The sequence below is a fragment of the Phyllostomus discolor genome, chromosome 14, assembly GCF_004126475.2.
Source record: "Phyllostomus discolor isolate MPI-MPIP mPhyDis1 chromosome 14, mPhyDis1.pri.v3, whole genome shotgun sequence".
In the NCBI taxonomy this organism is placed as follows: domain Eukaryota; kingdom Metazoa; phylum Chordata; class Mammalia; order Chiroptera; family Phyllostomidae; genus Phyllostomus; species Phyllostomus discolor.
The window spans coordinates 27,973,183-27,981,894 of NC_040916.2; the positions used below are offsets into that span (position 1 = coordinate 27,973,183).

The 8,712-nt window shown below is 47.4% G+C and overlaps 2 non-coding genes across 2 annotated transcripts; both read left to right on the top strand.

The window, feature by feature from the left end:
- The first annotated feature begins 3,490 nt into the window (after window positions 1–3,490).
- TRNAA-AGC lies at window positions 3,491–3,563 on the top strand. The gene has a single exon. It is a non-coding gene; the product is annotated as a tRNA-Ala (tRNA).
- Window positions 3,564–5,987: 2,424 nt separating this feature from the next.
- TRNAM-CAU lies at window positions 5,988–6,060 on the top strand. The gene has a single exon. It is a non-coding gene; the product is annotated as a tRNA-Met (tRNA).
- The last annotated feature ends 2,652 nt before the right edge of the window (window positions 6,061–8,712 follow it).

Genomic DNA, 8,712 nt, shown 5'->3' on the forward strand with positions numbered 1-8,712 from the left:
TTCATGCCATACATGTGAAAAAAGCATTAGATGTATGTATAGAATTGGAAGGATAAGAGAGGAGCCACCAGATCTAGAAACACACAGTTTCGCCAGCACATCGGAGCCCGGCAGTGAGCCGCTGCAGCCCCTCCACGCCCGTGTGCCCGCCTCTCCCTCCTGGCAGTGCCCTCCTCAGTCCTGCCGGCACCTGTGGTGCTGCACGTCCTGCCCCTCCTGAATCCTGTGCCCTTATTTCCCTTTGAGTTTTTAGGGTTCCACGTTTTGCTTGTAAATGGATATCTAACAAGTACTCTGAGTTACTGAGGCAAAGCCTTGGGGGATTGGGAAGGAGCTGGACATTCTGCCGACAGTGGCCACACTTTACCAGCAGCCTAAATATGTGCCAGGACTCTGCCTGCATTATGTCCTTTAATCTCACAACAGACCTGCAAAGTGAGTATCATCCCTGTCTACCAGATAAGGGGACAGAGTGACTCAAAATTGATTCGTCCAAATTCACGCGTCCAATAAGGGGTAGAGTCGAGACTTCCACCTGGGTGTCTCGCAGCCTGCACCTCCCTTCCATATCAGGTTTCTGCTCTGTGATCAATGGCAAAAATGGAGGGTAGAAGTTAAGACAGAAAGCGTTAACAATGGTTATGCTGGAGATGAACAGATTATGATGATGAAATAAATTAAAAATCAATGGTTATTTAAAAAGCTGCAAAAGTAAGCCTGGGAACCAATGAGAGTTGTATATTTCACAGACAAATTGAGGTAGTGTACATTACTGCTTTCCAGAGTAAGAACAGGACTCCTGCCCTGTCCTGGAGAGGTGCACGGAGGCAGCTGTTTTGGGTGGAGCTTCAGGTCCGCACTGTGGTGCACATGTCAGCCCCCAACTCCGGAGTCAGAGGCTGGAGTGTCATCTCACTATGTGGTCATAAAGATCTGTGATGTATGGCATCATTCATAGCCAAACTCCTACAATTCTGACTTATAGGTCAACACATAATCATGCACAATTAATATCATGTACTGAATGCAAGCAATAGGTCAAATGAGTTCTAGGATGGTTAGATCTGGAAATCTGACTACGGCCTAATGCAGGTTAATGCAAGGAACAGGGAGAGTTCTTGCCTTTCAAAAATGCTTAAAAATACTTATTTCACTTTATTTTGAATATGGGGATGGAGCCAGGTGTTGCAGCTAACAATGCCTGCCCACGACGCCACCAGCCACTGACACCACGGCTCCCACTTCTCCATTCCAGCAGGAAGATGATGTGGTTCACAACCTTCTGTGTGCTGCCCTGGCTTTGGAGGGGCTGGACCTCCTCCTCAGCCCCAGGAGCAGAGTGGCGATGCATCTCATCAACTGGGTCCCACTCCTGGTAGTAACTGGATTTGATGAGAGTGTGTGATACAGATCTAGCCATTGTGAGGGGAGCATGTAGCAGAAGTTATGTTCAACAAGGGATACAAGAAAAGGCCTATTTGTTTTTCTTCCGGACTTTATCTGTAGACTATGAGAGTTTGAGGTTCCACAGAGGAACCAGCTGGAGTATGAAATCCGTATGTTGAGAATGACTGAATGCAAAGATTAAAAATAAAATCTGGATCTTGGTGACATCATGGAGCCACTGCATTATCCAGACATTGGACTCCCCACACCCTGCACTTGCTTGGTGTGATAACTAAGCCACTTTAAGCCAGTTGCATGTTCTTGCAGCTGTTGTGGAGCTATCGCTGAAAGCGTCCTGTTCCTGCAGAGGGAGCTTTGGCTGGAGGTCTTACGAGTGTGGTGTCATTGTGTTCTAAATCCTCCTGAAGAACAGGGGTTTGGTGTGCCTTTGTTTCACTGAGGCTTTTCTCTGGTGTCAGCAGACAGAGTATGCTCCTCACTTAAGAGGCCTCCTGAGGTCCTGCCTCCAGCCCAGTCCAGTCCTTGCTGTTTGATGTCACAGGCTGGGGACTTGAGGACACAGGCCCAGCCACAGCCGCTGAGCCCATAAACAGCCACTGTGAGCCTCACAGCTGTGTTCAGATATGAGAATACCACCGCTCACTCCACTGCTCCTCCATGCGACTGTGTGGCGGACGGAACTGCAGACCTGGGACCTCCCTGTACCGGTCACATGTCGTTCCTGGTGCCCACAGGCATGTTTCCAAGGCAGCTTGTCATTCACACGCGCAGACTTTTAATGTAAAATTAGTGAGTGTAGATACCGAGGGTGCTGCCCCCGAGGAATATGCAATTGAGTGGGGAAGACCGCTGAGCACACAGCTGCCTACAACACAGTGTGCTAACTGCCACACTGAGGGGTGTCCCTGCACCCTAGAAGTACAGGAACGAACGCAGCACAAATGCAAACTGGGGGAGAAGAACACCCGGATTAAGTTGGTGTCTCCCTTATTCCATTTGTCATGTCAGCCCCTGATGGCCAGGTTCCTTCTGTTCTTCTACAGTGAATCCTACAAGCTTCATCACTTGCAGCTTCTAGGTCCCACACCACGAGGTCAAGGACATGAGGCTGGCGAGATATGGAACTAATGAGCCTTCAGGGTAGACTGTGAATGCTTACATTCTCTCAGCGGGAAAACTGGAGAGGAGGCAAAACCGAAGGCCAAGTGTAGGTCAGCCACATCTAGAAATTCGATGGTACGAAGATTCAAGCACCTCATAAAGGCTACTTACTTATCAGTAATTTGGCAGCACAGTACAGAGGAAAGGGTGAGTGGCACAGTGGACAGCACCCCTGACTACGTAGCAGCAGGTGCCAGGCTCAACTCCTGGCTGGCTCAAGGTCGCCTTTCTGTTGTCTCTTCTGGGGAGACGGTCTGGGGTGGTGTCTTGTAATTCGCGCCCATCAGAAAATCCTTCTGGAGCTCTTTTACCGTGAGGAGGTCCTCACAAAACCTGCACTGTAACTCTTGCTCCATCACCACACACCTGAGAAGGGCTGAGGAAAGATGGGCGAGGCTAGAAAAGACCTACAAATCGATCGAGAATATCTTCGACGCCAGCCATTTTGCATGCAACAGTCTCCGTTGGAGAATGCTGGCCCCGCGGGTCCTGCGGGATGCGCTCCACGGCTCAGCGGTCCGAGTCCGCACGCAGACCCACGCGCGCGGGAGAGAAGCTCCGCAGGGCGGGCGCGGCGCACGCAGATGCGCGCGGAACCGGTCGGCTTTAAAGCGCCACGAGCGAGGAAACGCAGCTCGCGACCAAGGAGACCCTCACACGGTGACCGGGGCGATCTGATCTTGTGTCCACAAGTGACACAAGGACGGTTTGGCGGCGCCAGAGCTTTCTCACGGTGACTCGGTTCCCCGCCTTCCCCAGCGGAGTCTAGGGAGACCGCCGCGCTCTGAGACGGGCGCCCCGTGGGGCGCGCGCTCTCGGTCCGGGTCCCGTGCCCTTGTGCCCTGGGCCACCAGAGTGAGTAATGGGGACCCGCGCATCTGCTATAGAAGAAAAATGCGAGAGAAAATGCTTTGTGGCGGCCGGGGAATTAGCTCAAGTGGTAGAGCGCTCGCTTAGCATGTGAGAGGTAGTGGGATCGATGCCCACATTCTCCAGTTTTGCTGCCCCATTGGGCGGTTTTTAGGGCTTTGACCTGTGGTCATGGCCAACACAAGACCCTAAGCCGGTATATACAGATCTACCAATTTATAATTCGTTTTCTGTTTCCCCACAGGAGCTCTGATCCCGCAAGTGTGCTGTATACTAAATTACTATTTTTCTCCATGTAACTTGGCCCTAAATTCGACACTGTGCTGGCAAGTGAACTACATACAACTAGGTTCAAGAAGCTCTGCAAACATTAAGCAGGAGAAACCCAAAGAAAGCCACATCCAGGCATATTACAATCAAACATCTGAAATTGAGAGAGAGAGGAGACAGAGAGAAGAAAAAAGGAAAGGAGAAAAGAAATCCTGAAAGCTTCTAGAGGAAAAAGGAAGGGAAACTTCAGTTTGTATGTTTTGGGATTTCCTAGCAGAAACCACAGACAACTAGAAAGAAATAGAAAAATATTTTTTAAATGCTGAAGAAAATAATATGCTGAGGTCTATTTCTGGTCTCTGTTCTATTCTGCTGGTGTGTATGCCTGCTGCTATTTAAGATTTCTCTCTCGAATCGGCACACACAATACTTTGACAAACACTGTGGATTCTCTCTTCACGGCCTGTCTAGATAGAACCTTTCTCTTCTGTCACCTGTCCCTTCATTCACTCAGCAATGTTTACAGGAGATATTCTGTGCCAGACAGTGTAGGGGAGGCAGGAGCTGGAGAAAGACCATGCTGTTTGCTTCAGGGGCTGGCAGGATAAATGTGAATAGTCACTTCATAACTCATTTTCCTTTCTCTCCAAATTCAGTTACCATTTCCAAGGTCGTTTGGCATTCAAAACTAAAGACTTTTTTGTAAAATATAAAATTGATTCTATAAGTTGTCTGCCTAGAATGTTTTCATGAGTTTTATGTGTCTAGAATGTGTTTCTGGTCGTATCCCCAAGGGTCAAGCCTTTCTATCACTACTTCCCTTCACGTGTATTTTATGGCGGGTGTAGATGCACTCTCAGGCCCCACAATTCAGTGAAACAGGTACGTTTCCTCATGGAGGGATTCCTCCATCCACAACTGAACCCCCACCCTGCGTGCGTCCCTCCTAACCTGCTCCGTCAAGACCCATGCTTATTCCTTTACTCTAACGTGATCTTGATATCTTAATCCCAATGATTTTTGTCTGGAACACTTTTGTGGGTTTTGCTGACTTTCATGTGGTGTGGCTGTGTGAGTTCTACATGTTACACCTCGTAGGACTCAATGCATATGTTAGATATAAGCAAAAAAGGACTCAAGTTTGAGGGTCCTGTAGTGTGGAGGCTTTTCCACTGGCCTCACGCATGCGAGGTCCTGTTTCAAAACCAAGTGGAAACAGCTGGTAGGTCACAGTTGTTTGTTTGTTTGTTTGTTTGTTTGTTTGTGTTTGTACCTCCAGAACCTACCAGAAGCTGCCCCACAGCCTCTTTCCAGGCAGACCCATCTGCAAGGAGCAAGATGACTTTTTAATTTTTTTTTAAGGGATATGTATCACCTTGCGAGAGCTGTGCCGCCTTAGCTGTTTTGGGCGGGTCTGTCCAGTTGGGACGTGATGTCTCGCCCCAGAAAACGTGAAAAGTGAAGTGCTGACGGCGCCAGGGGACCCTCGGAGGCTTTCTCCCCACGGGTCCTCCTTCCCCGGCAGAGGGGGTGACTGCGCTCAGATCCCGCCGTCCTGGGGAGCATGCGCTCTTGGTTCCAGTAGCCCTTGTGTCCTGAGCTACCCGAAGGAGCATAAGGCAGACCTGCACATCTGCTATAAAAGAAAAAAAGTAAGAGAGAACACCGCACAACAGCCGGGGAATTAGCTCAAATGGTAGCGCGCTCGCTTAGCATGCGAGAGGTAGTGGGATCGATGCCCACATTCTCCAGCTTTGCCGCTGCGGCCTCGGGTCTCTAGGCGGCACCCTCCAATCTTCTGCCCCATTGAAAAAATACTGAACGTTCTCAGCGCTGCAGTCCTTGGGCCGTTTTTCGAGTTTTGGCCTGAGCGCATGGCCGACAGGGGACCCTTCCTGTTTTCCCGGAGGAGCTCTGATCCCGCAAGGGTCAAGTACAGTAAGCTGCTATTTTTCACCATGCAACTTGGCCCTGAATTGGACACCGTCCTGGGAAATGAAAAACGCGTAACCCAGATTCAAGGAGCTCAGCAAATCTTAAGCAGGGCACACCCAAAGAAAGCCACATTCAGGCATATTACAAACTGTTAAAGGTTAAAGAAAAGAAAAGTCCTAACGCTGCCAGAGGAAAACGAAAGGGAACTACACTGGCTCAAACGGAGTCATTTCCAGTAGGATCCATTGCGCTTTTTAAAAGCCGGAAACTGACAATGACATAAAAGTGCTCTCGGAGAGCAGTATTTGCTGTTTCACTTGGAATGTGCTTCATTGGAGTCGCCAGCCCTCTTAGCGCAGTAGGCAGCGCGTCAGTCTCATAATCTGAAGGTCCTGAGTTCGAGCCTCAGAGAGGGCACGTGTTTTGGTTACACTCCATCCAGACTGAGGGAACCACACGTGTGCTGCACCACGCATCACAACACAGAGATAAACTAGGTCTCAGCTCTCAGTAGAAAACAGATGAAACAAAAGCGCAGAGGACCTGAGTCTTTTTTCTCAGGTGACGTAGCTGTAAGAAGCAAACCCAGATACGCAAAAATGATTTTTTTTTGGTAATTAAAAATGTGAGCTTTCCCTTTAACCTATTGTACAGTCTCACCATCTGTGTTTTCTCCTTATTAGCCTTTCTTCTTTTTAAAATAACAAATATTTATAAATGAGTGAATTTGTTCTTCCATTAATCAGACATTCATTCAAAAATCTCTTCTGTGTCTGCACCTCCATTCAAGGCTTCTAAGTGCCATTGATTCTTCCTTCCCTCTCAGTGCTCTATACCGGCGTCTTCACCAACACTGTGGGTCCTTCCTGCACAGCTTCTCCAGAACCTTTCTTCTCATTCGCCTACTTCTTCATCCACTCTAGGGGATAGGAGGATGTATTCCAATGCAGTGTACTGGGCACTGCAGATGCGGAAAGGCTGATGCTACAGCTCATCTCAGGAGCTAACAGGATAAACCTGAACCCATTAATACCTTTATAACTCCTTTTCCTTTCTCTCCAATCCTAGTTTCCCCTTTTCCAATCTCTTTGACACTCAGAATGTAAAGGTTTTCCTAAAATGTTACTGTGATTACATAAGCCATCTGCCTGGAGTGTTACCAAAGGTTCTTCAGCCCCTACAACGCTCTGCCCAGTATATCTGCACGTGTTGTCCAGGCTTATCAATCACTATCCTCCTCCATGTTATTACACATACATGTGCACACTCACACCCCCCCACTCCAACTGAACAGGGATATTTGTCAACACAGGAATCGCTACATCCATGCCTGCTCCTTTCCCCCTGTGTCCACTCCTCTTCTGTACATGAAACGTTCCTGAGTTATCCCTCATTCTGATGTGATCCTGCCTCTTACTCCATATGGCTCTTGCCTGTAGTATTTGTAGTTTGCTGTTCTCCCATGCAGTGTGGATATGTAACCTCTGTATGACACACCTTAGCAAGAACAGAGAACATATTCAGGTATAAGATGCGGACTGGGTTTTGTGGTGCAGTGGTCATCATACCCGTCCAACACACAAGACATCCTTGGTTTGAGACGGAATGGAAACAGGTGCTGCCCTTTTCCTTCCAGAATCCAGGAGAAATCGCCCACCGCCTTCTCCCAGGTGGCCGGAGACAGACAGCGGGGAAGCAGCATGTGAAGTTATTGAAAGCTCCTAGATGCCCTGCCAGCTGTGAATAAGGGCCTCAGACCCTAAACGACAGACTGAGAAATGGAGCAAGTGCTGCCTCCCGCCCAGGTCTACACTGGCCACTGGGTTACACACACTCCAGAGACCTCCAGATCCTATGCATTCAAACAGGCTTTGAACATGGAATGGACTTTGAAACCACCACACAAAATGTTGGTTGGAACTTGGAACTTGAACACAAGGCTGTTAAGGGCCGGCAAAAACAAAACTGGAAAATTCTTCACAATGTTTGAACAAGACACAAAATCTTATAATAGAAAAATGGTCAGGTTGTAATCCAAAATTATTCAGCACATGAAGGACAAAGAAAATCTTAATTCACTCAAAAAAAAAAAAGAATTTAACAGACACTGATACTGAGATGACCCAGCTGTTAGAATCGTCTGATAAATACTTTCAAGCAATAATTATCAAATGCTCCTAGAATTAGGGGCAAGAACTCTATGAAATGAATGGAATGTTAGAAAGTCTTAGCAAGTAATGGGAAGACATCAATCCAAATCAAAACTTCAGCGCTGAATGTATTACCAAAATTATAAACAATAACACCTCACTAGATTGTCTCAATAGCTGAAGGAGATGACAAAAGAAGTAGGTGAATATGGAGAGAAAATCCTGGTAACTACCTAATGTAAATGATGGAGAGAAAAGTACACTGTAAACGAGGGAAAAGGCCCCAGGGACAAATAGGAAAATAACAAAGGTCTTATTTTCACAGCACTGGAAAAGAGAAAGAGGACCTTAAAGTGGCCGGGGCGGGGGTGGGGGGGGGGGGTGGGGGGGTGTCTAATTATCAATGGCTGAAAAGTTTCCAAATTTGGAAAAAGGCATAAATAAGATTCAAGAAGATCAGCAAATCTCAGGTAGGATAAACACAAATAAACCCACACCCAGACATATATCACAATTAAACTATTGACAACAAAAGGGGAAAAAATCCTTGAAAGCAGCAAGAAAAAAATGAAAAGTTGCTATCTGAATCACTTGGATTTCTCATCAGAAAACATTAGGGCCTTCAAAAATGACATGACATTCATTAAATTCTCACAGAAAAGGCCTGTTAGCCCAGAATGCTAAGAATAGCAAAAAATATCCTTCAGACATAGAGGTGAAAGAAATACTTTCTCATTTGAAGGTAAACTGAGAACATCCTTGCTAGCAGTAGAAGGACAAGAAAAGAGTTAGTATACTGGCGAGACAAAGAAAATGAATCAGTGCCTCGGCCCGCGAGGCAGTCAACGGGGTCCGCCCATATACCTGTAACGGATGAAAAGGGATAGGACAGGAGGCGCGAAAGAACGGCAGCAAGACA